The 22,320-nt window shown below is 41.4% G+C and overlaps 1 protein-coding gene across 4 annotated transcripts in view; it reads right to left on the bottom strand.

Moving 5' to 3' along the window:
* Window positions 1–22,320, bottom strand: part of phldb1b (pleckstrin homology-like domain, family B, member 1b) — a 120,245-nt gene that overhangs the window by 91,336 nt on the left and 6,589 nt on the right. Inside the window, exon 1 of one of the 4 annotated variants that reach the window (XM_061681059.1) lies at window positions 14,393–14,659. The exons of 1 other annotated variant lie outside the window; for it this stretch is intronic. The gene's annotated coding sequence lies outside the window, so the exon portion shown is untranslated. Of the gene's footprint in view, window positions 1–494; window positions 577–8,575; window positions 8,847–14,392; window positions 14,660–22,320 lie in introns of those variants that run through there. 2 more of the 4 variants (XM_061681058.1, XM_061681060.1) reach the window with 2 other exon arrangements.

The raw sequence follows: 22,320 nt of genomic DNA, 5'->3' as shown, positions 1-22,320 counted from the left end.
CCTGCCTGTGTGGAGTTTGCATGTTCTGCTTGTGTGGTTTTTTTCTATGCCTGCTTTGTATTGGCTATTCATGATAAAGTTATCCAATATTTATGCCATTTATTTTCTTCTCCGCTTGTTTAAATTGGTATTTTTGTCTACTTACTAACAGTATGTGCTGGAGAACAAAGAGAATATCCATCTATCCATTTTCTATACCACTTGTCCTCATTAGGTTCACGGGTGAGCAGTAGCCTATCCCAGCTGACTTTGAGGAAAGGAGGGGTACACCATGGACTCTGGTGGCCAGCTAATCATTGATCAGCACATACAGACAACCAAGAATTCAAACTCACATTGACACCAATGGACAAGTCTTCAATGAACCTAAAATGCATGTTTTCAGAATGCGGGAGAAGCCGGAGCACACAAAGAAGACCCAAGTGAGCACGGATAAAACGTAAAGTTCAAACAGGAAGGCCGGAGGGTTGCATCATTAGTTTTTATGCATTTACCTCATATTTATTTATGAGTTCTACTTCCTTGTTTGGTAGTCCAGAGAGGGATGTGTTAGCCACAGGATGGAATGTGTGACAGAGAGAGGAAGAAGATGACTGTCACTATATGTAGACTTCCTGTGTGGAGAGCACTGCCAGGGACTTACTGTATTTCCTGTCAGTGACACAGTTCGAGGTCAGTGTTTGTCTCAGGGCGAAGCAGGGCTCAACATTTATTTATTTATACTTTTTTTTTTTTTTTTTTTTTTTTTTTTTTACAGTTTTTGCTCCCTTTCAGTTATGAATATTTTTTTTTATTGGAACTGAAGTAAAAATAAATACATCATTACATTATTTTAAATGTACTGTGGTCTCTTATAGTAAATAATGTCACACGATAGACTCTTTGGGTTAGTAGCGCATGACAATTGTATAATGGGACCAGAAGGTTGCAGGTTATATGAAGAATTTTAGTAGCACAACCTTTTATATGTATTTTCCTTTTTGTAAAGTGATAGTAGAGTAAAATAGTAAAGTCATTTTCTCTCCACACCACTCCAATTTACAATATATAATAATATAATATAATAACACCTCATTGCTAACTCTTCATCGCCACAGATACAATGTTAAACATCCTTCCTTGCCACAGCTGATTGAATTGTTCCACCAATATTTTCTCTCAGGAAGAAAGTACAGTATCCGCAGAGTGCATTTTAGCACAAATTGCTGTCGTTTGGTATGTTATGGTGTCGAGCCGCGATACCATGGGTGGCTTTTTATTATTACCTCTTCATTATTGGAGGTTAATTTTAGTACTGTTTGTTTTTTGAGTACAAAGGCAACTTCAGGGTTTGGTTTGCACAATTCATGGCAATAAGCGTGAGTTGGAGTCTTATCAGTCACAGCTAAAAAGGTAGATTTTATGAATGAATTCTGACTACAGATTAATTGGTTCAAAATTTGGGGCAGGAAAGATTTATTTTGGGATTGTGTTTTTTTTTTTAAATCAGATTTGTCTGGAAGCCAGGAACAAACATTGCATCTGTCTTGTCCTTATATTGTTGGCAAAACAAAATAATAAAATGTTTGAAACAAGTAGCAAATTAGCGTCACAGTTATGAGGTTGGGGTGTTGAATCTGGGCTCCGCCCTTCGTGTGTGGAGTTTGTATGTTTTCCCTATGCTTGCGTGAGTTTACTCCAGGCACGCCAGTTTCCTTCAACATTCCAAAATTGTGCTTGGAATGTTGGAATTGCAGACTAAATTGCCGTTGTGTGTGGATGTTAGGGTGAATGGTTGTTTGTCTATATGTGCCCTGCGATTGGCCGGCTATAAATTTGGGATGCACCCTGACTTTCGCCTTAAGTCAGGGATGGGCTAAGCATTACACGAAATTAGTATAGGTTAGTCCATTTGATGATGCATTAAGAGAGTGGACGAGAGCATTAAGTGCATTAAGAGCATGAAGAGAGTGAAAACGTAGCGAGAACAAACTATATCAATAACACAATTTATGTGTTGAAGGTCCACAAACCAACTTTTTCTAGTATTTAGGAAGTAATATTGTCTCTATGGTGCCTCAGTAAACATGTGAAATATGAATTGAAATTGTTCATGCATTCCTGAGTTCCAGACCTTTTTTCTGCCGAAATTTCTCAAGCTTATCTCTGTAACTAGCGACGATTTCTGGCTTCCTCTCCGCTCCCAGACCAGCGTTGTTAACACGATAAACACGTGTACTCTCAAGAGTGGGTCTTCTACACGGAGACAACCAATCAGAGGAAAAAGGTGTTCTTAGCCAAATATGGACAAAGCGGATACAAAACTGGGTCAAACAGAAGTAGGTGCCAGAAGGGCCTTTTCTGGACACTCGTATGACAAGACCAAGGTGTTTTTTCAAATTAAATTGACACTTTTATACCAGGTCCATGTTAGAGAGTCACTCTATGGCGGTCAAAATAACCAAAATATGGGACCTTTATTGTAAACGTAGTCAGTGTTTCACCCTTAGCCTGTAGAAGGAGTGAACACAGATTCATTACATCCATGGACTGGTGCCACTATCAACAGCTTAACACACCAGCTGTTATGTCTCACACACACATGTACAATACACATATACAAGATTGGCGGCAGATAAGCTACACAAATAATACATCTCTACCAATTGCACCAATTTATACAGTCAATTTCTTCCCAATTCCTATTTTGTGAAGGGTACAAAAATCCCTATCCCACACCACTTTTGCCACCCATTGAAAGGGTACCTAATGGATATAAGTTAAGTGAACTGAAAACTACCGTATGTCACAGCTGAGCTTTCTCATGTGAATACGTTACTAGGATGTAAAGAGACGAAAACCAGAGCAAAGAGCTCGAAGGTGACGCCATGAACCCCTGAACCCGTTTTGACCTGCTTGTTATTAAAGCTAAGAAATCACCAGTTAGCTCGTGTGAAACATGCAGAGGACCAATATGGTCTATCATTAGAAGCTTGTTGTCGCCAAGAAAGAAGAAATTAGACCTGATTGGCTCAATGAAAGAACAAGAACTGCTAAAACTAGAATGACTTCACACAGCAAAACGTCAACTTTGACTTGACACTGAGCTAGTGCCATGACTTAATCTTTCTTTCCCCAACTCTGCTCTCATGGGGTGGAAACAGCTCATTCAATGTGACCATGACAACCAGTGTGTTAATGTTGTTCATCCCAAGACCAAATTTGTTCTCCAAATTATGCTTCCAAGTTTTAAAAGTATAGAAACCCCATTTTGTAGAACCATTCTCAACCAATCACCAATTTGGAGCCACTTTATTCGGAAATATCTGGATTTCTGTTTAAATGGGTCATTAAATGTCATCTGTCATCTACAACCCCAATTCCAATGAAGTTGGGACGTTGTGTTAAACATAAATAAAAACAGAATACAATGATTTGCAAATCATATTTAAACCATATTTAATTGAATACACTACAAAGACAATGTATTTAATGTCCAAACTTATAATCTTTATTGTTTTTAGCCAATAATCATGAACTTAGAATTTTATGGTGCAATTGCACAATTGCAAGGAATTTAGGGATTTCATCATCTATGGTCCATAATATCATTAAAAGGTTCAATCTGGAGAAATCACTGAATGTCAGCGGCAAGGCGGAAAACCAACACTGGATGCCCGTAACCTTCGATCCCTCAGGCGGCACTGCATCAAAAACCGACATCAATGTGTTATCCCATGTGATATCACCACATGGGCTCAGGAACACTTCAGAAAACCAATGTCAGTAAATATATTTCGGCGCTACATTCATAAGTGCAACTTGAAACTCTACTATGCAAAGCAAAAGCAATTTATCAACAACACCCAGATTCGCCGCTGGCTTCTCTGGGCCCGAGCTCATCTAAGATGGACTGTTGCAAAGTGGAAAAGTGTGCTGTGGCCTGACGAGTCCACATTTCAAATTGTTTTTGGAAATTGTGGACGTTGTGTCCTCCGGGCCAAAGAGGAAAAGAACCATCCGGACTGTTATGGACGCAAAGTTCAAAAGCCAGCATCTATGATGCTATGGGGCTGTGTTAGTGCCAATGGCATGGGTAACTTACACATCTGTGAAGGCACCATTAATGCTGAAAGGTACATACAGGTTTTGGATAAACATATGCTGCCATCCAAGTAACGTCTTTTTCATGGACGCCCCTGCTTATTTCAACAAGACAATGCCAAACCGCATTCTGCACGTGTTACAACAGCGTGGCTTCGTTGTAAAAGAGTGCGGTACTAGACTGGCCTGCCTTCAGTCCAGACCTGTCTCCCATCGAAAAGGTGCGGTGCATTATCCATCCATCCATCAATTTTCTGAGCCGCTTCTCCTCACTAGGGTCGTGGGCGTGCTGGAGCCTATCCCAGCTATCATCGGGCAGGAGGCGGGGTACACCCCGAGCTGGTTGCCAGCCAATCGCAGGGCACATACAAACAAACAACCATTCGCACTCACAGTCACACCTACGGGCAATTTAGAGTCTGTGGCGCATTATGAAGCGTAAAATACGACAACGAAAACCCCGGACTGTTGAACAACTGAAGCTGTATATAGAGCAAGAATGGGAAAGAATTCCACCTACAGAGCTTCAACAATTAGTGTCCTCAGTTCCCAAACGTTTATTGAATGTTGTTAAAAGAAAAGGCGATGTAACACAGTGGTAAACATGACCCTGTCCCAGCTTTTTTGGAACGTGTTGCAGCTATAAAATTCAAAGTGAATTATTATTTGCTAAAAACAATCAGGTTGATCAGTTTGAACATTAAATATCTTGTCTTTGTAGTGTATTGAATTAAATATAGGTTGAACATGTTTTGCAAATCATTGTATTCTGTTTTTATTTATGTTTAACACAACGTCCCAACTTCATTGGAATTGGCGTTGTACATCTGAGTCACAACATGAGACACACAAAGTCTTATGAAACTAATACCACCCAAACAATTAAATGTTTCCATGTTTTTATTGAACACAACAAACACTATAACATAACCCCCAAGGCTAATAAAGAGCTAATCGAGGCCGTGGTCAGTCAACCGAGAGTCATTCAATTTGTTACATTGCCTTCATCATCTACTGGTCAACAATTTAGATCTAAACAAGAATGTTACATGATACTGTATTAGATCAGAATAGTATTTTATTATAAAATTATTAATGTGATGCACAGAGGTGGGTAGTAACGCGTAGTAACATTGTGGATTAAATTGGACTTGTCAGAGTAGTTTGAGCGAAGCATACTTTTTACTTTGACTTTTTAGTATTTTTGTTGAGAAGAAACGGTATTTGTACCCTGTTACAATGCCACTCGCTACTTTCAGTTATCAATAATTGGTTACACAATCTATTTTTAGACTTTCGTTTTCGACTTCCACATCGACTACAGTTGCGACAATCTAGCGTGATCACTACTGTCATATGACTCCAGTTCACCAGTCTAATGGCACAAAGCAGTCACATCACCGCACACAAAGTCTTCTATTGGGCTTCGCGGGCCTATAACAGTGACTTTTTCTTCTTTTCCTTTCAGTTTGTCCAATTAGGGGTTGCCACAGCGTGTCATCCTTTTCCATGTGAGCCTATCTCCTGCATCCTCCTCTCTAACACCAACTGTCCTCATGTCTTCCCTCACTACATCGATCAACCTTCTCTTTGGTCTTCCTCGAGCTCTATTGCCTGGCAGCTCCATCCTCATCATCCTTCTACCAATATACTCTCTCTTCTCTGGACGTATTCAAACCATCGAAGTCTTCTCGATTTAACTTTGTCTCCAAAACATCAAACCTCCCTCTGATGAGCTCATATCTAATCCTATCCAACCGGGTCACTACTAGAGCGAACCACAACATCTTCATTTCCGCCACCTCCAGCTCTGCTTCCTGATGTCTCTTCAGTGCCACTGCCTCTAATCTGTAAATCTTGCCCGGCCTCACCACTGTCTTGTATATTTTGCTCTTGATCCAAGCAGAGACTCTTCTGTCACATAACACACCTGACACCTTCCTCCGCCCGTTCCAACCTGCTTGGACTAGTTTCTTCACTTCCTGACCACACTCACCATTGCTCTGGACTGTTGACCCCAAGTATTTGAAGTCCTCCACCCTCGCTATCTCTTCTCCCTGTAGCCTCACTCTTCCCCCGCCACCCCTCTCATTCATGCAGATATATTCTGTTTTACTTTGGCTAATCTTCATTCCTCTCCTTTCCATTGCATGCCTCCACCTTTCTAACTCTTTCTCCACCTGCTCCCTGCTTTCACTGCAGATCACAATGTCATCTGCGAACATCATGGTCCACGGGGACTCCAGTCTAACCTCATCTGTCAGCCTCTCCATCACCACTGTAAACAGGAAGGGGCTTAGGGCTGATCCCTGATGCAGTCCCACCTCCACTTTAAACTCCTCTGTCACACCTACAGCACACCAGACCACTGTTCTGCTGCCCTCATACATGTTCTGTACTATTCTAACATACTTCTCTGCCACTCCAGACTTCCACATGCAATAACACAGTTCCTCTCTTGGTACTCTGTCATCGGGTTTCTCTAGATCTACAAAGACACAATGTAGCTCCTTCTGACCTTCTCTGTACTTCTCCATCAACACCCTCAATTCAAATAATGCATCTGTGTTACTCTTTCTAGGCATGAAACCATACTGTTGCTCGGCAATACTCACTTCTGTCCTGAGTCAAGCCTCCGCTACTCTTTCCCATAACTTCATTGTGTGGTCCATCAACTTTATTCTACCATAGTTCCCACAGCTCCCCAATTTCCAGGTTCAGTCTCATCACTCGATCTGATACTCTTTTTGCCTCCAAGACATTCTTAGCTAACTCTTCCTTTAAAATCACCCCTATTCCGTTTCTCTTCCCATCTACACCATAGTAAAATAATTTGAACCCTGCACCTAAACATCTAGCCTTACTGCCTTTCCACCTGGTCTCCTGGACCCACAATATATCAACCTTTCTCCTAATCATCATATCAACCAACTCCCAAGCTTTTCCTGTCATAGTCCCAACATTCAAAGTCCCCACATACAGTTCTGGGCTCTGTGCTTTCCTCTTCTCTTTCTGCCAAAGAACCCGCTTTCCACTTCCTCTTCGACTTCGACCCACAGTCGCTGAATTTCCACCTGCGCCCTGCAGGTTGACGGCACCGGTGGCGGACATTGTTAACCCAGGCCACGACTGATCCGGGATGGAGTAGTTTGGATGAACGCTCATATTTGTTTATCGAAGTTTTAAGCCGGATCCCCTTCCTGACGCAACCCTCTGCATTTATCTGGGCTTGGGACCGACCTACAGTTTGCACTGGCTTGTGCCCCCAATAGGGCCTATAACAGTGACTCATAGTGAAAAAAATTCAGCCGCATACAACTTGTGTTTACATTACAGCCTATGAAAAACAACAGTTTTATCATGCCGCATAGTCTTTTGTTTCTGCCCAAACTTGGATATTGCAGCTGACTTCTATCTTGAGAAAACACCTTGCGGTAAGGTTCAGATGTTTCGATTGTTGTTTTGACAGTGCATATGGCAACATTAGCCCTATTTTATGGTCATAAGTCTCTGTAAAACACGCATCATGCTGTAATGTCACTCTATTTCTCGCTCCCATTCTCTCTCTCTCTCTCTCTCTCTCTCTCTCTCTGCGTGCTGCGCTCTCTCGCTCTCTTGCTCGCACATACGCGTGCACACACACAAACACACGCTACATCAATAAGACTTCATTCGTCGTTTGTTATTTTATAAAGATTGTATTTATTATGTTTATGTATATTATGTTTAAGAGATATTGTTAAGCAATATCCGAATTTGCTCATTCATATTTTATTTATTTATTTTCATTTTATTTGTTGTTCATGCTCTGATTTTAAAAAATCTGAAATTACTCACCTGTTACTCAGTACTTGAGTAGATTTTTCACTGGGTACTTTCTTACGCTTACTTAAGTAAATATTTGGAGGGCTACTTTTTATTTTTACTTGATTCAAATTGTTCTAAAATAACAGTACTCTGACCTCAGTACAATATTTGGCTACTCTACCCTCCTCTGGCAATGTATGTGATGTGAGGTCATACACACACAGAAAGAGTAAGGTTCATACTGTAATTCATTACGTTCACATCACACATTTATAAAGTTTGACGAATGATTGTCTATTACTGTTGTTTGACTTCGGATGTAATGTAGTGCTAAATTTAACTTTTATCAATCAAACTACTGACTATATATTACATGTATAATCTATAGACTATACAGTATCTGTTTTAATAAATGTTTTATACAACTTTGGAGTTAAAGTTGTCTTTGCTGGATGAAAGATGTTAATATTTGTATTTTGTAAAGAGTGGAAAAACATTCCACAGAATCTCTCTGTTGGAGGGTATTACAGAGATTGAATTTATTTAAACTCAGTATTTAAGCATATAAGCTTAACTCACTTACTGTCTTGAGGCTGAACTACAAAAAAATAATGCCCGCAATGAGTTGTAAACAGCTTTCTATCGTACTCAAAAATTCAGTTTGGTTGTCCTCTCTTTCACTTACCCTTCTCCCTCTTTTCTCAGCTTTAAGATCATCCTGGTGTTAGTTCACCCACCCAGTATCCATATTTAGCTCTATAAGAGTCCATCCAGCTTCGTCAGATGCAGGATTGAGCATTGTTGGCAGTAAACTATTTGAAAAAAGGGAGGGAATGGAGCAGAGGTGGTAGCGAGAGAGGGACGGGGAAACAATGCTGCGAGGGAGGCAGCGTGGGACATCCTTCTGAGTCATGGAAAGTGATCCAAGGAGCACACTTACAGACTGCTCTCTGTGTCCTAACATTCAGCCCAAAGACACTGGGTGGACATTCATCAGCCCCTGGAAACACTTACTCAATACTTCTTCAAGGGAATATCAGGATAGACACTCACTTGTTCTGTTTTCACCACTGCCTGTCCCATTGCTTAACTGATAAGAACCACACCTAAGCACTTCACTCATGTCTCAAAATAAAATTGACATCATGCTTGAGCACTGTTACTAACAACACAATGTCCACCTTGTGTAAGAACACAGTAACTACTGAATTGTCCTCATTGAGATTCCTACACAAGCACGTCTCCAGTGTCAACTTCCTCTTTCTTTCTTTCTTCTGCATCATCCTCTCAAATCCCAACTGCCCTCACGTCTTCCCTCACCACATCCATCAACCTTCTCTTTGGTCTTCCTCTAGCTCTTTTGCCTGGCAGCTCCATCCTCATCATCCTTCTACCAATATACTCAGTATTTCTTCTCTGGACGTGTCCAAACCATCGAAGTCTGCTCTCTCTAACTTTGTCTCCAAAACATCTAACCTTGGTCGTCCCTCTGATGAGCTAATTTCTAATTTTATCCAACCTGGTCACTCCTAGAGCGAACCTCAACATCTTCATTTCCACCACCTCCAGCTCTGCTTCCTGTTGTCTCTTCAGTGCCACTGTCTCTAATCCGTGCATCACGGCTGGCCTCACCATTGTCTTATAAACTTTGCCCTTCTTCCGAGCAGAGACTCTTCTGTCACATAACACACCTGACACCTTCCGCCACCCGTTCCTACCTCCTTGGACCTGTTCCTTCACTTCCTTACCACACTCACCATTACTCTGGACTATTGACCTTAAGTATAAAAAAAGTCCTTCCCCTTTGCGATCTCTTTTCCCTGTAGCCTCACTCTTCCTTCCCGCATGCAGTACCACAGTTCCTCTTCAGATACTCTGTCATCGGCTTTCTCTAGATCTACAAAGACACAATGTACAGGAGCTCCATCTGATCTTCTCTGTACTTCTCCATCAACACCCTAAAGGCAAATAATGCATTTGTAGTATTCTTTCTAGGCTTAAAACATTACTGTTGCTCGGCAATACTCACTTCTGTCCTCAGTCTAGCCGCCACTACTCTTTCCCATAACTTCATTGTGTGGCTCAACAACTTTATTCCTCTATAGCTCCCACAGTTCTGCACATCACTCTTAAAAATGGGCACCAGCACACTTTTCCTCCATTCCTGCAGCATCTTCTCACCCTCTAGAATTCTGTTGAACAACCTGGTCAAAAACTCTACAAGCACCTCTCCCAGATGCTTTCATACCTCCACAGGTATGTCATCAGGACCAACTGCCTTTCCTTTTTCATTATTTTTAGTGCCTTTCTAATTTCTCTCCTTTCTAATCACTTCTACTTCCTGGTCTACCACACCTTTTCTACTCTTCCTTCTCTCTCATTTTCCTCATTCATCAACTCCTCCAGCACACTATTAGCACGAGTCAAAACATTTCCACCTCTATCCTTAATCACTCTAACCTGCTGCACATCCTTTCCATCTCTATCTCTCTGTATGGTCAAGCTGTATAGTTATTTGGCCTTTGCCACCTCTACCTCCGCTGTACATCACATCTCCATGTCTTCTTCTCTCCTCTCCTGAGTCGTCTCAGTCTCCCACTTCTTAGCTAAGCTCTTTCCTTTTATGCTTTCCTGCACCTTAAAAGTCCTGTATTTTCCCAAACCAACTTTTACTAGTATTTGGGATGTAATATTTTCTCTATGGTGCCTCAGTAAACATGCGAAATATGAATTTAAATTGTTCTCACATTCCTGAGCGCCAGACATTTTTCTGCCGAGAGGCCTGATATACGGTCATTAAAATTTCTCGAGCTTATCTACGTTACTAGCAAAGATCTCCGCTTTCCTCTCTGTGCTGTCAACATAATAAAAAAACACGTGTGCTCTCACAAGTGGGTCTTCTACACGGAGGCAACCAATCAGAGGACATGGGGCAGTCTTAGGCAAATATAAACAAAGCGGATACAAAACTGGGTCAAACATAAGTAGCTGATAGAGAGGCATTTTCTGGACACTCGTATGACAAAACCAAGATGTTTTTTTAAAATGAAATAGACACTTTTATACTAAGTCCATGTTAGAGAATCTCTCTATGGAGGTCTAACCATTCATCCATCCATCCATTTGCTACACCGCTTATCCTCACTAGGGTCGCTGGTATGCTGGAACCTATTCCAGCTGACTCTGGACCGGAGGTGAGGTACACTCTGAACTGGTTGTCAGCCAATCGCAGGCCACATATGAACAAACAACCATTCACACTCACATTCACACCTACGGGCAATTTAGAGTAAAATTAACCTACCATGCATGTTTTGGGGATGTGGGAGGAAACCGTAGTACCCGGACAAAGCCCGCGCAAGCAGGGGGAGAACATGCAAACTCCACACAGGCGAGGCCGGATTTGAACCCGGGTCCTCAGAACTATAAGGCGGATGTGCTACCAGTCGTTCACCGTGCCACCCTATGGAGGTCTAAATAGCCCAACTACAGGACCTTGAAGTAGTGTTGTATCGTTCGCGAGGGTTTCGTTCAAAAAAACTAAATCTTTTTAGGGAATGTATTAAACTGAATCAGTTCATGATTTTGAGCCTGGCCACCACTGTGAGTGAGACAAGACGGCTGGGAGTGGAAACGTAACTGCTGCAGCGTTCTGTCACTCACTTCTGCATCTTCGGTGAATGACCAATGAGCAGCCAGCGTCAGGCAGCACCGTGCAGGAGTGGGAGGGACTAAACTGAACTGAACTGAATGTACTCAACTGAAAGCCCTGTCAGCAACGAGTGATTCGTTCGTTGTGTGCAGTGAACTGTCCTACCATGAGGGATTCATGCGGAAGTTCACTGCAAACTAGTATGACGAGTGATTCGTTTACCCAAGGAATGACGTGCTACGCAGTGAACATACCCGTGAGTGATTTTAATCGTTTGTCCTACGATTTAAAATACATTTCAATAATAATAAATGTGTATATATACACATATATACATACATATATACATACATATGATCCCCTCTGTGTCTCTAATGTTATTATTAAAGCTTTTTGTGTAATAATAGAAATAACAATAACAACAATACATGAAACTAATATAGTGCTTCTCAAGACCCTCAAAGACGCTTTCCACCAATCAGACGACAATAACAGTAATGCCGCTCTTATAGGTCACTGTATGTTCCTGCCTCTCCAGGAAGATCAAGGTGTACATATAAATAATGATGTTTTTGGAGTTGTATGTCTGCCTTACTTATACATGTTTGAGTGACAATATGGTTGAACAAAATCCAATGGTTATTGCCGTTTCTTGAATTATGCAATACTATAGCTTGCGTAATACAGCATGCATCCATTTTCCGTCATCATTTGGCATTGCAGGTAATTGGAATCCATCCTAGCTCTTTGGGCAAGAGACGGGGTCCACCCTGGACTTGTCGCCAGTCAATCGCAGAGCGCAAACTGTCTGGACAAACTACGATTCACACTCACATTTACACCTACGGCTAATTTAGAGTTTTCAATTAACCTAACATGCATGTTTTTGGAATTTGGGAGGAAATCAGAGTACCCGGACAAAACCCCTAACAAGCACAGGGGGAACATATAAACTCCACACATAAGGCCCACACATAAGGCCCAAAATTCAAAGTTAGATCCTTCTGACTGTGAGGCAGAGGCACTAACCACTTGCATCACTGCATCAACTTAAAAATGACTTTAATATGTATCTTCATTCTTTTCCTTTCAAGTCCTTTTCATAGTGCTGTGTTTTGTGAGACCAAGATGTTTAAAGAGCACAGAAGAAGGAAGAATGCAAAGGAAAACTAGATGGCTCTCAAGAAAATTAGTGTTAAAATGGAGCAAAGATGCAGATGAGCATATCGTGAAATGAAGAGTCTGGGAATAATTATTTTGTTTTTCGGGTAAAGTGCTTGGCCAAAGACTTTATGAAGATAAAGTGACATGAGGGAATCAGTGAAAAGAAAGTCTGCAGGTCCATGTCTGCAAGAAAGTGAAAATCATATTGTATTGAACAAGTTGTTTGTGAGATGAGCTCATTAACAAAACATTCACTGACATGAAGTTGTTAAGTTCATTATGGAATATCATATTTGTAGATTTCTTTGGATTCACATGTCAGGGACCTTTAAAAACTTCCTTCCACCATCATTACATGATGCCACAACAAGGCTATGGTACTTTCACAACAAGCTGGCATGTGCTCATCTTCTGCATATAGTTATTAGTATTCCACATGAATGTTACACTAAGTGTCAATGAAAAACGGAGTCTTTGTTCAGTGTTATCCCATTAAAGGAGTTAATTGTTGTGACCACCAGAAGTAAAGTGTCGACACAAACAAAAGGGGCATTACGACCCAGCACAAAAGTACAGTGAGTGGGGGTTTATAGCTTGCCAGTGTACTGGCTCAGTCATGCTTGTAACAAAATGAAGTCATGTAACAAATAATTTATTATCAGTAGTTAGAGAGTCACGTTCTCTGCTAGGAATGTGAAATATAGGTCCTTGCTCTGCTTTAGTCAGGGGCCCATGTAACAACCAGCCCATGCGCAAGCCTTCTTACCTCTGCCTACAAACCAATCTTTGGGAAGACTCCTGATCGGCTGTTTTTTCCCCCTCTTCACTGCTAAGTCCTTTCACTCCAGATACACCGCAACTATAGGAACTGAAATTTTCGGTATCGAATGGTTCTAATGGAAATGTGTCTTGACTGAGGAAGACCTCAGTTTTCTCGCAACAGATATTAAAAGCAGAAAGAAAATTAAAGATTAAATTCATACATCATTGTTGGAAACATTTAGATGGGCTCCCAAAATAACCCGTGCTATAGATCACTTTTTGCCCCTTTGTTAGGTACCAGTTCGGGGTGTACCTTGCCTCTCGCCCAAAGTGAACTAGGATCGGTGCCAGCACGCCCGCGACCCTAGTGAGGATAAGCGGTTTAAAAAATGGATGGATGGATGACATAAAATAAAATGCAGAAGCAACCTTTGTCCATAACTCCAAGCCATCTGTCCACTCTAACCCTAATGGAATACAGTATGTAAGTAGTCTAGTAGTATAGTAGCTGTGTGAACTACGATGCTACCAGTGGCCATCTTTCTCGAAGAGTTGAACACCAGCTTCAGAACACCTCCCTTGTAAAATAGGCACAGCACAGCGAAAGTGTATTTCAAACTCTTCTGATTTGACACAGGCACATCCCATGAAAGTATGAAAGTGGATTAGACAATTTGAATGATCACTATCAGTGTCAACATTCTGCAATTTTAGGAGTAAATACATAAACCCAAACATTAGAAAACTTCACAGGGTTTAACAGGGAGACTCTTCTGGACCAGATTAGCTGAAACGTTTGTGTCTGGACTGCTGATAAACTGACTACACACTTTGCCCTTGAGGAAAGATACAAGATAAAGGTTTGTATTCAGAAAAAAAACAGATTGTCCTTAAGTAGCCGATTCAAACGTGTGTTAACTTTACCTGATGCTGGATGAACACACCACCAAGCAGATAGAAGTCAAAACTGCAGCTGATGTCACAAAGTTATAAGAATGAAACATAGCCTGAGATCCAAAAAGAAGCATTCAGTCCTTGTGTTTCCGCTCTCCTATCATCAGGGTCACCTCTTCTCACACACTCATACACACACACGCTGTCTGTTGCTGTCAAAACAGGCACTACGCTTAAGCCATGTGGCCGACACACTGCTGACACACATTGTCTAGCTGCTGCTGCTGCCGCTGCTGCTGCACTCCTCGCTCTCAAGCTCTTGGTTTAGGTTTGCCTTTTCACACACACACACACACACACACGAATACATGGAGCCTCACTCTTCCAGCTTTCCTGTCCAGTTTGCCTTGCCCCAACACGGAGACACAAGGTGTTCATTCTTCTGAATAAAGAGGTCCAGTGTTCATTTAAAAAAAAAAAAAAAAAGTTATCCTCAAGTTGGACTCATGTGTGAGGTAAGTTCTTATAACAAATCAAAGGGGTATGGGAGCTGCTTTTCACTGTAGAACAAACCTTTACCTCTTACTTTTATTCCTGGTCTAGTCAGTCATAATAAATCTGCTTCAGTTCTGGGACCTGGCCCATTATACATCATGGAATAGCGAAGATTAATTTATTGTCATATTTTCTCTTAGCTTTGCTCACAGGCTATGGTGCCTAATGCCAGCAGTCCAGCATTTATTTTCTCCCTCAGTTGCAGCTTTTGTTTACTACCAGCAGCAGCCAATTGTTTGGGGGTTGCAGCGTTGGGATGTGTACAGTCAATTATAGTATTTAGTCTTTCCCTTCATGAACTATAGACTGAACTTTTTGGATTGTTCAAGTCTGGTACAGTTGCAAAATACAGTAGCTAGCTGTGTTGACAAGTTCAAGATGGCTCCTGTATGGAGAAACTAGTCACATGCATTGCTCTGGTGTGATTTTGACCCCTTCATCCACACAAGCAGTGTGTATTGAAGATTCCGTAGGCTTCTTTTATGGACCTTGAGTTTCAGTTCTTTCCATAGATTTTCAGTTGGATTCAAGTCCGGTGATTGGCTGGGCCATTCTTGTAGCTTTATATTTTTTTTCTTTGAAACCCATTGAAAGTTTACTTGGCAGTATGTTTTGGATCATTATCCTGCTGAAATGTCCACCCTCATTTCATTTTCATCATCCTCATAGATGTTTGTCAACAATGTCTCGGTACATTTGCCCATCCATCCTTCCTTCAATAATGTGAAGTTTACCAGTACAATTTGCTGCAAAGCAGCCCCACACCATCATGTTCCCACCTCCGAAATTCACTGTTGGTATGGTGTTTTTAGGGTGATGTGCAGTGCCATTTCTCCACCACACGTGGTGTGCATTATGGCATCCAAACAGTTACATTTTGCTCTTATCAGACTAGACTATGTTCTCCTAATATTTAAGTGGCTTGTCCAAATGTTGTTCAGCTAACTTTAAATGAGCTTTGACATGCTTTTATTTTAAGCAATAGGGTCTTGCGTGATGAGCGTGCATACAGGCCATGGCGGCAGAGTACATTATTCACTGGTTTCCTTGTGACAACAAATACCTGCTAATTCCTGGTCTTTTGAAGCTCTCCACAGGTGGTGCTTGGCTCTTGGACGACCCTTCTGATTATTCTTTGCACTCCTCTGTCAGAAATCTTGCGAGAGGCACCTGATCGAGGCAAATTTATGGGGGTATGATTGACTTTCCACTTACGTATTATGGCCCCTACCGTGCTCAGTGGAACATTCAGAAGCTTAGATATACACCTGTAACCAATGCCATCGTTATGTTTTGCAACAATTAGTTTGCGATGGTCTTGATGGCCAAGCAGACCAGGGAGAAGCTCATCCATGCTTTTATCTCAAGTAGACTTGACTTTTGTAATGGTCTTCTGACTGGACTCCCCCAAAAGAGCATTAAACAGGTGCAGCTCATTCAGAATGCTCAGGTTCTGACCGGAGCAAAGAATTCATAGCATATTACTCCAATTCTAAAGTCTTTCCACTGGCTCCCAGTCAGCTTTAGAATAGATTTTAGAATTCTGCTAATGGTCTATAAATCACTAAATGGGTTAGGTCCTGAATACATGAAAGAAATGATAATGGAATATAAACCCAGTAGGGCTCTGAGATCGACAGACTCAGGTCAAATAGTGGAGCACAGTGTCCAGAGCAAATATGGTGAAGCAGCATTTAGCTATTATGCTGCGTACAAATGGAACAAATTGTCAACAGAAGTGACATCAGCCCCAAGTGTAAATGTTTTTAAGTCTGGGTTAAAAACTCTTCTTTTTTCTCATGCTTTTTAGAGCATTTCCACTTTTAAATTATATTTCTTGCACTGTATGCTGTTTTACTTGTACTCTTATTTTTTTCTCTTTGTTCTAAATGTTTATAATCAGTTTGTTTTTCATCATGTAAAGCACATTGAGTTACCTTGTGTATGAAATGCGCTATAGAAATAAATTGGCTTTGCTTTGCGACAGCTCTCTGCTCTTATCCATCATGAGGTGTGCCATGACTCACACCTTGGCAATGAGACCTTTTTGTAGGCCATCAACTAGGACTGAACCAGCTGATATTCATTTGCACTGACAAGGGGCTGGATTGCTGTTTGATTATTAATAGATTTGAGCTGTTGTCTTGCTTTCCATGCCTTTTTGCACCTCCCTTTCTTCATGTGTTCAATACTTTTTCCCTGTGTCATTTCACATTATTACACATAACTTAATTTCTGATCTTATTTGTTCTACTTTCTTTGTATGCATGGATTACTTGGGTTGTTCTCAAAATCTGGTGAAAATTTCCTGTCATTCTCACCTTTGGAAATATATTTAGTTGAGAAAAATGCTGTTAAATACTTATTTCAGCCGCTCTATATAGTAAAGATATTGCACTGTACTTTTTATGGTTCGTAAAAATGCATTGAACACCATCATACAATAATCAATTGAATCCTATCAGCAACAGTAAAGGTGTGCACAACTAGGGGTACTTTAGTCCTTTATCACCTTTTATATTCTTTGTTCAGTAGACCATGACTATTCATTATACGTACACTTACATAGACACTATGCAAAACTAAAACTTTATGGGGTTTAGGTAATGAGAAAGTATGTTGAAAATTGGAACACAGATGAATTTCACAAACATGCGCATCAAAAATGTCTTTAATGGCCTTCTATGTGCATGTGCTGTGTATATGTAAGTGAAGCCCAGCATGATTGCAACAGTATCATAGTGCCTATTTGAAAATAACATGTTGGCCTATTTTGGTCCACCCTCATCAAAATAAGCCAAAATAGAATGTGTGCTGGCGTTTCCTCTATTTTAATTTTTTTTGCCAAACTGCTCATTTGACTCTCTACAATGTGCTTGTGTTTGTGGCCGTTACTTGCATAAAAAGCTATGAATTATATCCTTGCGTGCTTAACATTCCTTTGAGAGTGGGTGGGATTTAAATTTAAGATCAACTCAGATCACACAGCTGCAACAGAAATGACCCTGACTGGCGGAATGACCATAAAAAACATCCAAAACAATCTGCTAGTACAGTAAAACCTTCATGGTCAAACATTCCGTTCCACTGCAATGGTTGACCTCCTATTTGTTCAGAATTTTTTTCAACAGGAAATAATAAGACGAGTAATAATATGTTCAAGGGTCACATTGTCACTATAATTAAACTTGTATTAACCCTAGAGGCAATTTTTAAGCCATAGTTTAATATTGTTGATTGTCATACAGTGATGGTTGAAAGTTTCTGAACCCTCCTGACATGGTCACTGTTTTTGTAAAAAAAAACAAAAAACAAAAAAAAAAAAAAAAAGAAAACATGAAACTAACCTTGTTAGCAGGCTAAACATTTGGGTGCTTATTAAATAATTTACATAGACCAGTGAAAGAACCAATGAAACGAGACATCCTTTGGAAAGGGTTTGGCCTGCGCTAAATAGAGAGATGAAAGCAACTAAACTGTGGTCCCAGACAAATCGACAAAACCAATGGCAAAGGAGAAAGCCGTTGACATGAAGATGACGGTATTGACAGCCCATCCACCTGTAGATGGTTGTCAGACCATTCTCGAAAGATTCCAGAAATCATTTAAAAATATATATCTTCAATATGACAGCAACTTTGCCAAAATTGGACGCCCATCAAAACTATCAACCAGAAACACCACAACAAAAAAAGTCCAAGCTGACCCGGATATCACCTCTAGAGAGTTGCAGATCTCTCTGGCAGCATCTCAAATAAACGTGCATGCGTCCCATGACATTCATGGGAGAGTTTCTAGAAGGAAGCATACGCTCTTAAAAAAGAACAAATCTGCCCTTTTCAACTTTGCCAGAGAGTACTTGGACAAGCCAGAGGCCTTTTGGAAGTCATTTCTCTGGACAAACGAGTCAAAAATAGAATCATAACCACCATGACTGGAGAAAAGCCAGCACTGCTTATGAAGTAAATATCCTGTTCCCAATTTAAAGCATGGTGGTGGAAATGTGAAGGTCTGGGGGTGCTTTTCACTTCTGGACCTGGACGACTCCATTGTATATTAAGAGCCATGAATTTCCAGGCATATTAAAACACATTCATTGCCAGCCCTCCCAATTAATATGGGTATTTGATTGATTTAGCCGTCAGTGGCCGTGAATGAAATTTTGACCAGAATCTCCTGCCATCATTCAGGGAGTTGAAGCTGGGATGGATATGGATTAAACAACAAGGCAATGCACCAACGCATTCCAGCAAAAGTACAAGGAATGACATCAAAGAAATAGGATTTGTATTGTGAATTGAACTGAAATGTTGTGGCCAGACCTGAATAAGTTGGTACATACCAGATGTCACTCCAACCTCTCTCCATTGGGTGAGTTTTACATGAATCATTGGGCAAAAATCCCCATAAACAGATGTGAGAGACTGATTAGTAGTTACAATTAATGTCTGGTTAGAGTAATGGTTGCAAAAGGAAGTGCCACAAGCTACTAATACAAGGGTTCGCATTAGTGATGTCATGATACCACAATTGTGACTTTGATACTATACCTGCATAAAGTACCTTGATAGAGGTACTGAAACGATACCACAGCAAAAATCTAAAACATAAGTAAAAGCAGTGGAATGAAAACTGACAAAAAAACTTGTTACTTTTTTTTATATTTATCCATCCATTTTCCACACCGCTTCTCCTCACACGGCTCGCGGGCGTGCTGGAGGCTATCTCAGTTATCTTCGGGCGAGAGGCGGGGTACACCCTGAACTGGTCGCCAGCCAATCGCAAGGCACATACAGTATAAACAAACAAACAGTCGCACACACATTCACACCTACGGGCAATTTAGAGTCTTCAATTAATCTATCATGCATGTTTTGGGGATATGGGAGGAAACCGGATTACCAGGAGAAAACCCACGCAGGCGCGACGAGACCATGCAAACTCCACACCGGTGAGGCAGGATTTGAACTGTGAGGCAGATGTCCTAAACAGTCGCCCACCGTGCTGCCTAAATGCATTTTACCTGAAGAATAAATAACCTTAATTGTAATATTAAATATGATTTTGGTTATTATCAAGAAAACCATAGAACCATAGTTGCACCTGGCAATAAAAATGAACAAGAAACTGAAGAAACAAGGGGTCTAATATCCATTACAATTACTTCCATTACTATATTTTTATATTCATCCATAATGTACTTTAGTCATACGTAAGACCGATTAAGCTTTTAGCGTGAAGTATTCTTGTATTTGACTGCATTTGATTTCTCCCATTGTCAACAATACATGCGCACCCACTCATTGCAGTGCTGTTTTTCATTGGGTACGGAGCAACGACACTCAAAAAGTGGATCTTCAGGTTCCACTTGGAAAGTAAGTGATTTTCCGTTTGCATTCGGGCGTATTTTTATTCTTCTCGAAGGCCCCGATTTCCAGAGTGGTCTCCGACGACGAGTGTAGCCTGTATCTGTGTTGAAGCGCTCCAAGCTAAGTCGTCTCATGCTATCGATGCTATCGATCTCCTGCTGGTAACACTGACTCTCGTGTGCATCAAATGCAGAGTTTGCCTAACAGCACGGGAAAATCCCCTGCATACTGTATTACACTGGCTTTGCTCACAAAGCCTCGTGTGCTGCGGACTCTGAGGTTACTTCCGGGTGGCTAACGCTAATACGTGCTAACTCGTCCGCAGGAGCTAGTCAGCACTTTGAAGCCATTTCAGGAAGTCACGCGCTGACTGTCGTTTTTTTTGTGTAACGGCCTTTAAGACACCATATGAGTGCTGTCGCGTATGTTTTTTTTTTTTAACTACCGGTACTTAAAAAAAAAAAAAAAACTGGTACTGTGCTATTTTAAACATCAAAATACCTTGGCACGGTACTGGTACCGGTATATGGTGCAACAATGGGTCACATACTTTTCCACACCCACAATGATCAGTTTTTACGGTAAAAGAAAAAAAACATGTTTGTTGGATTAAATAATTAAAATACTGTATATCTCTCTTTGTGTGTGTGTCTACTATTTGGAAGCGGTGGGGGGCGGGGGGCGGGGGCATTTGTGTACAAGCTAAAAGAAATGGCGTTGATGCTTTATGATCCCTTTCCATTTGAAGTGCTTTGCCGCCCTTTTGTGGCATCTATACCCAATTGCAAATCCCTTTGGGAGGACGTCAGGTATTCGTGGATTCTTGCTCTCTACACGAACGACTGCACCTCCGCGAACCCGACTGTCAAGCTCCTGAAGTTTGCAGATGACACCACTGTCATCGGCCTTATCAAGGACGGTGACGAGTCTGCATATCGACAGGAAGCGGAGCGGCTGGAGCTGTGGTGCGGCCGACACAACCTGGAGCTGAACACGCTCGAGACGGTAGAGATGATCGTGGACTTCAGGAGGCATCCTTCGCCACAGCTGCCCCTCACGTTGTCCAGCTGCCTTGTGTCAACCGTCGAGACCTTCAAGTTCCTGGGAATTACAATCTCTCAGGACCTGAAGTGGGCGAACAACATCAACTCCGTCCTCAAAAAGGCCCAGCAGAGGATGTACTTCCTGCGGCTTCTGAGAAAGCACGGCCTGCCACCGGAGCTGCTGAGACAGTTCTACACAGCGGTCATCGAATCGGTCCTGTGTTCTTCCATCACAGTCTGGTTTGGTGCTGCTACAAAAAAGAACAAACTCCGACTGCAACGGACAATCAAAACTGCTGAAAGGATTGTCGGTACCCCCCTACCCACCATTTAGGACTTGCACGCTGCCAGAACTAAGACAAGGGCGTGCAAAATCCTCTCGGACCGTCTGCACCCCGGTCACCAGCTCTTCCAGCTCCTTCCCTCAGGTAGGCGCTACCGATCAACGCAAACTAGAACTAGTAGATATTCCAACAGCTTCTTCCCTCTTGCGATCAACTTCTTAAACACCTAACCTATAATTCCATTACAACAAGCTGGAAATTTTTTGACTTGAGTTCGTTGTCACATTTCTGTGGGGCCAATTATGTATTACTCGTGCACTCAGTGTAGTTGTTGCCATGCTGCACTATTTGCATATACTGGCCACTCATGCCAGAGTAGCATCTGCTCCATTTGCACACTGATTAAGGAGTATCTGCAACATTTGCACAACCAACATTGTCCCAGATGATCGCACTACTCGTCACTTTAAACCGCACACACTCCTTGAAGTCTCAGCGCCCTTTGCACAATGGTCATTGCACCGGACTATTGCAATATTAGTCGTTCGAACTGCTCTAAGTGCTAGAGGACTCTGCATCTTTTTGCACAATTGTTTTTTGTCAATGTCTTTATGTCCCCAAAGTGTTCTGTAAATTGACTGTTTGTTGTACTAGAGCGGCTCCAACTACCGGAGACAAATTCCTTGTGTGTTTTGGACATACTTGGC

This window comes from Phycodurus eques, chromosome 7, assembly GCF_024500275.1.
Source record: "Phycodurus eques isolate BA_2022a chromosome 7, UOR_Pequ_1.1, whole genome shotgun sequence".
NCBI lineage: Eukaryota > Metazoa > Chordata > Actinopteri > Syngnathiformes > Syngnathidae > Phycodurus > Phycodurus eques.
The sequence above is the reverse complement of the archived record's forward strand: the minus strand, read 5'-3'. Positions and strand labels throughout refer to the sequence as shown.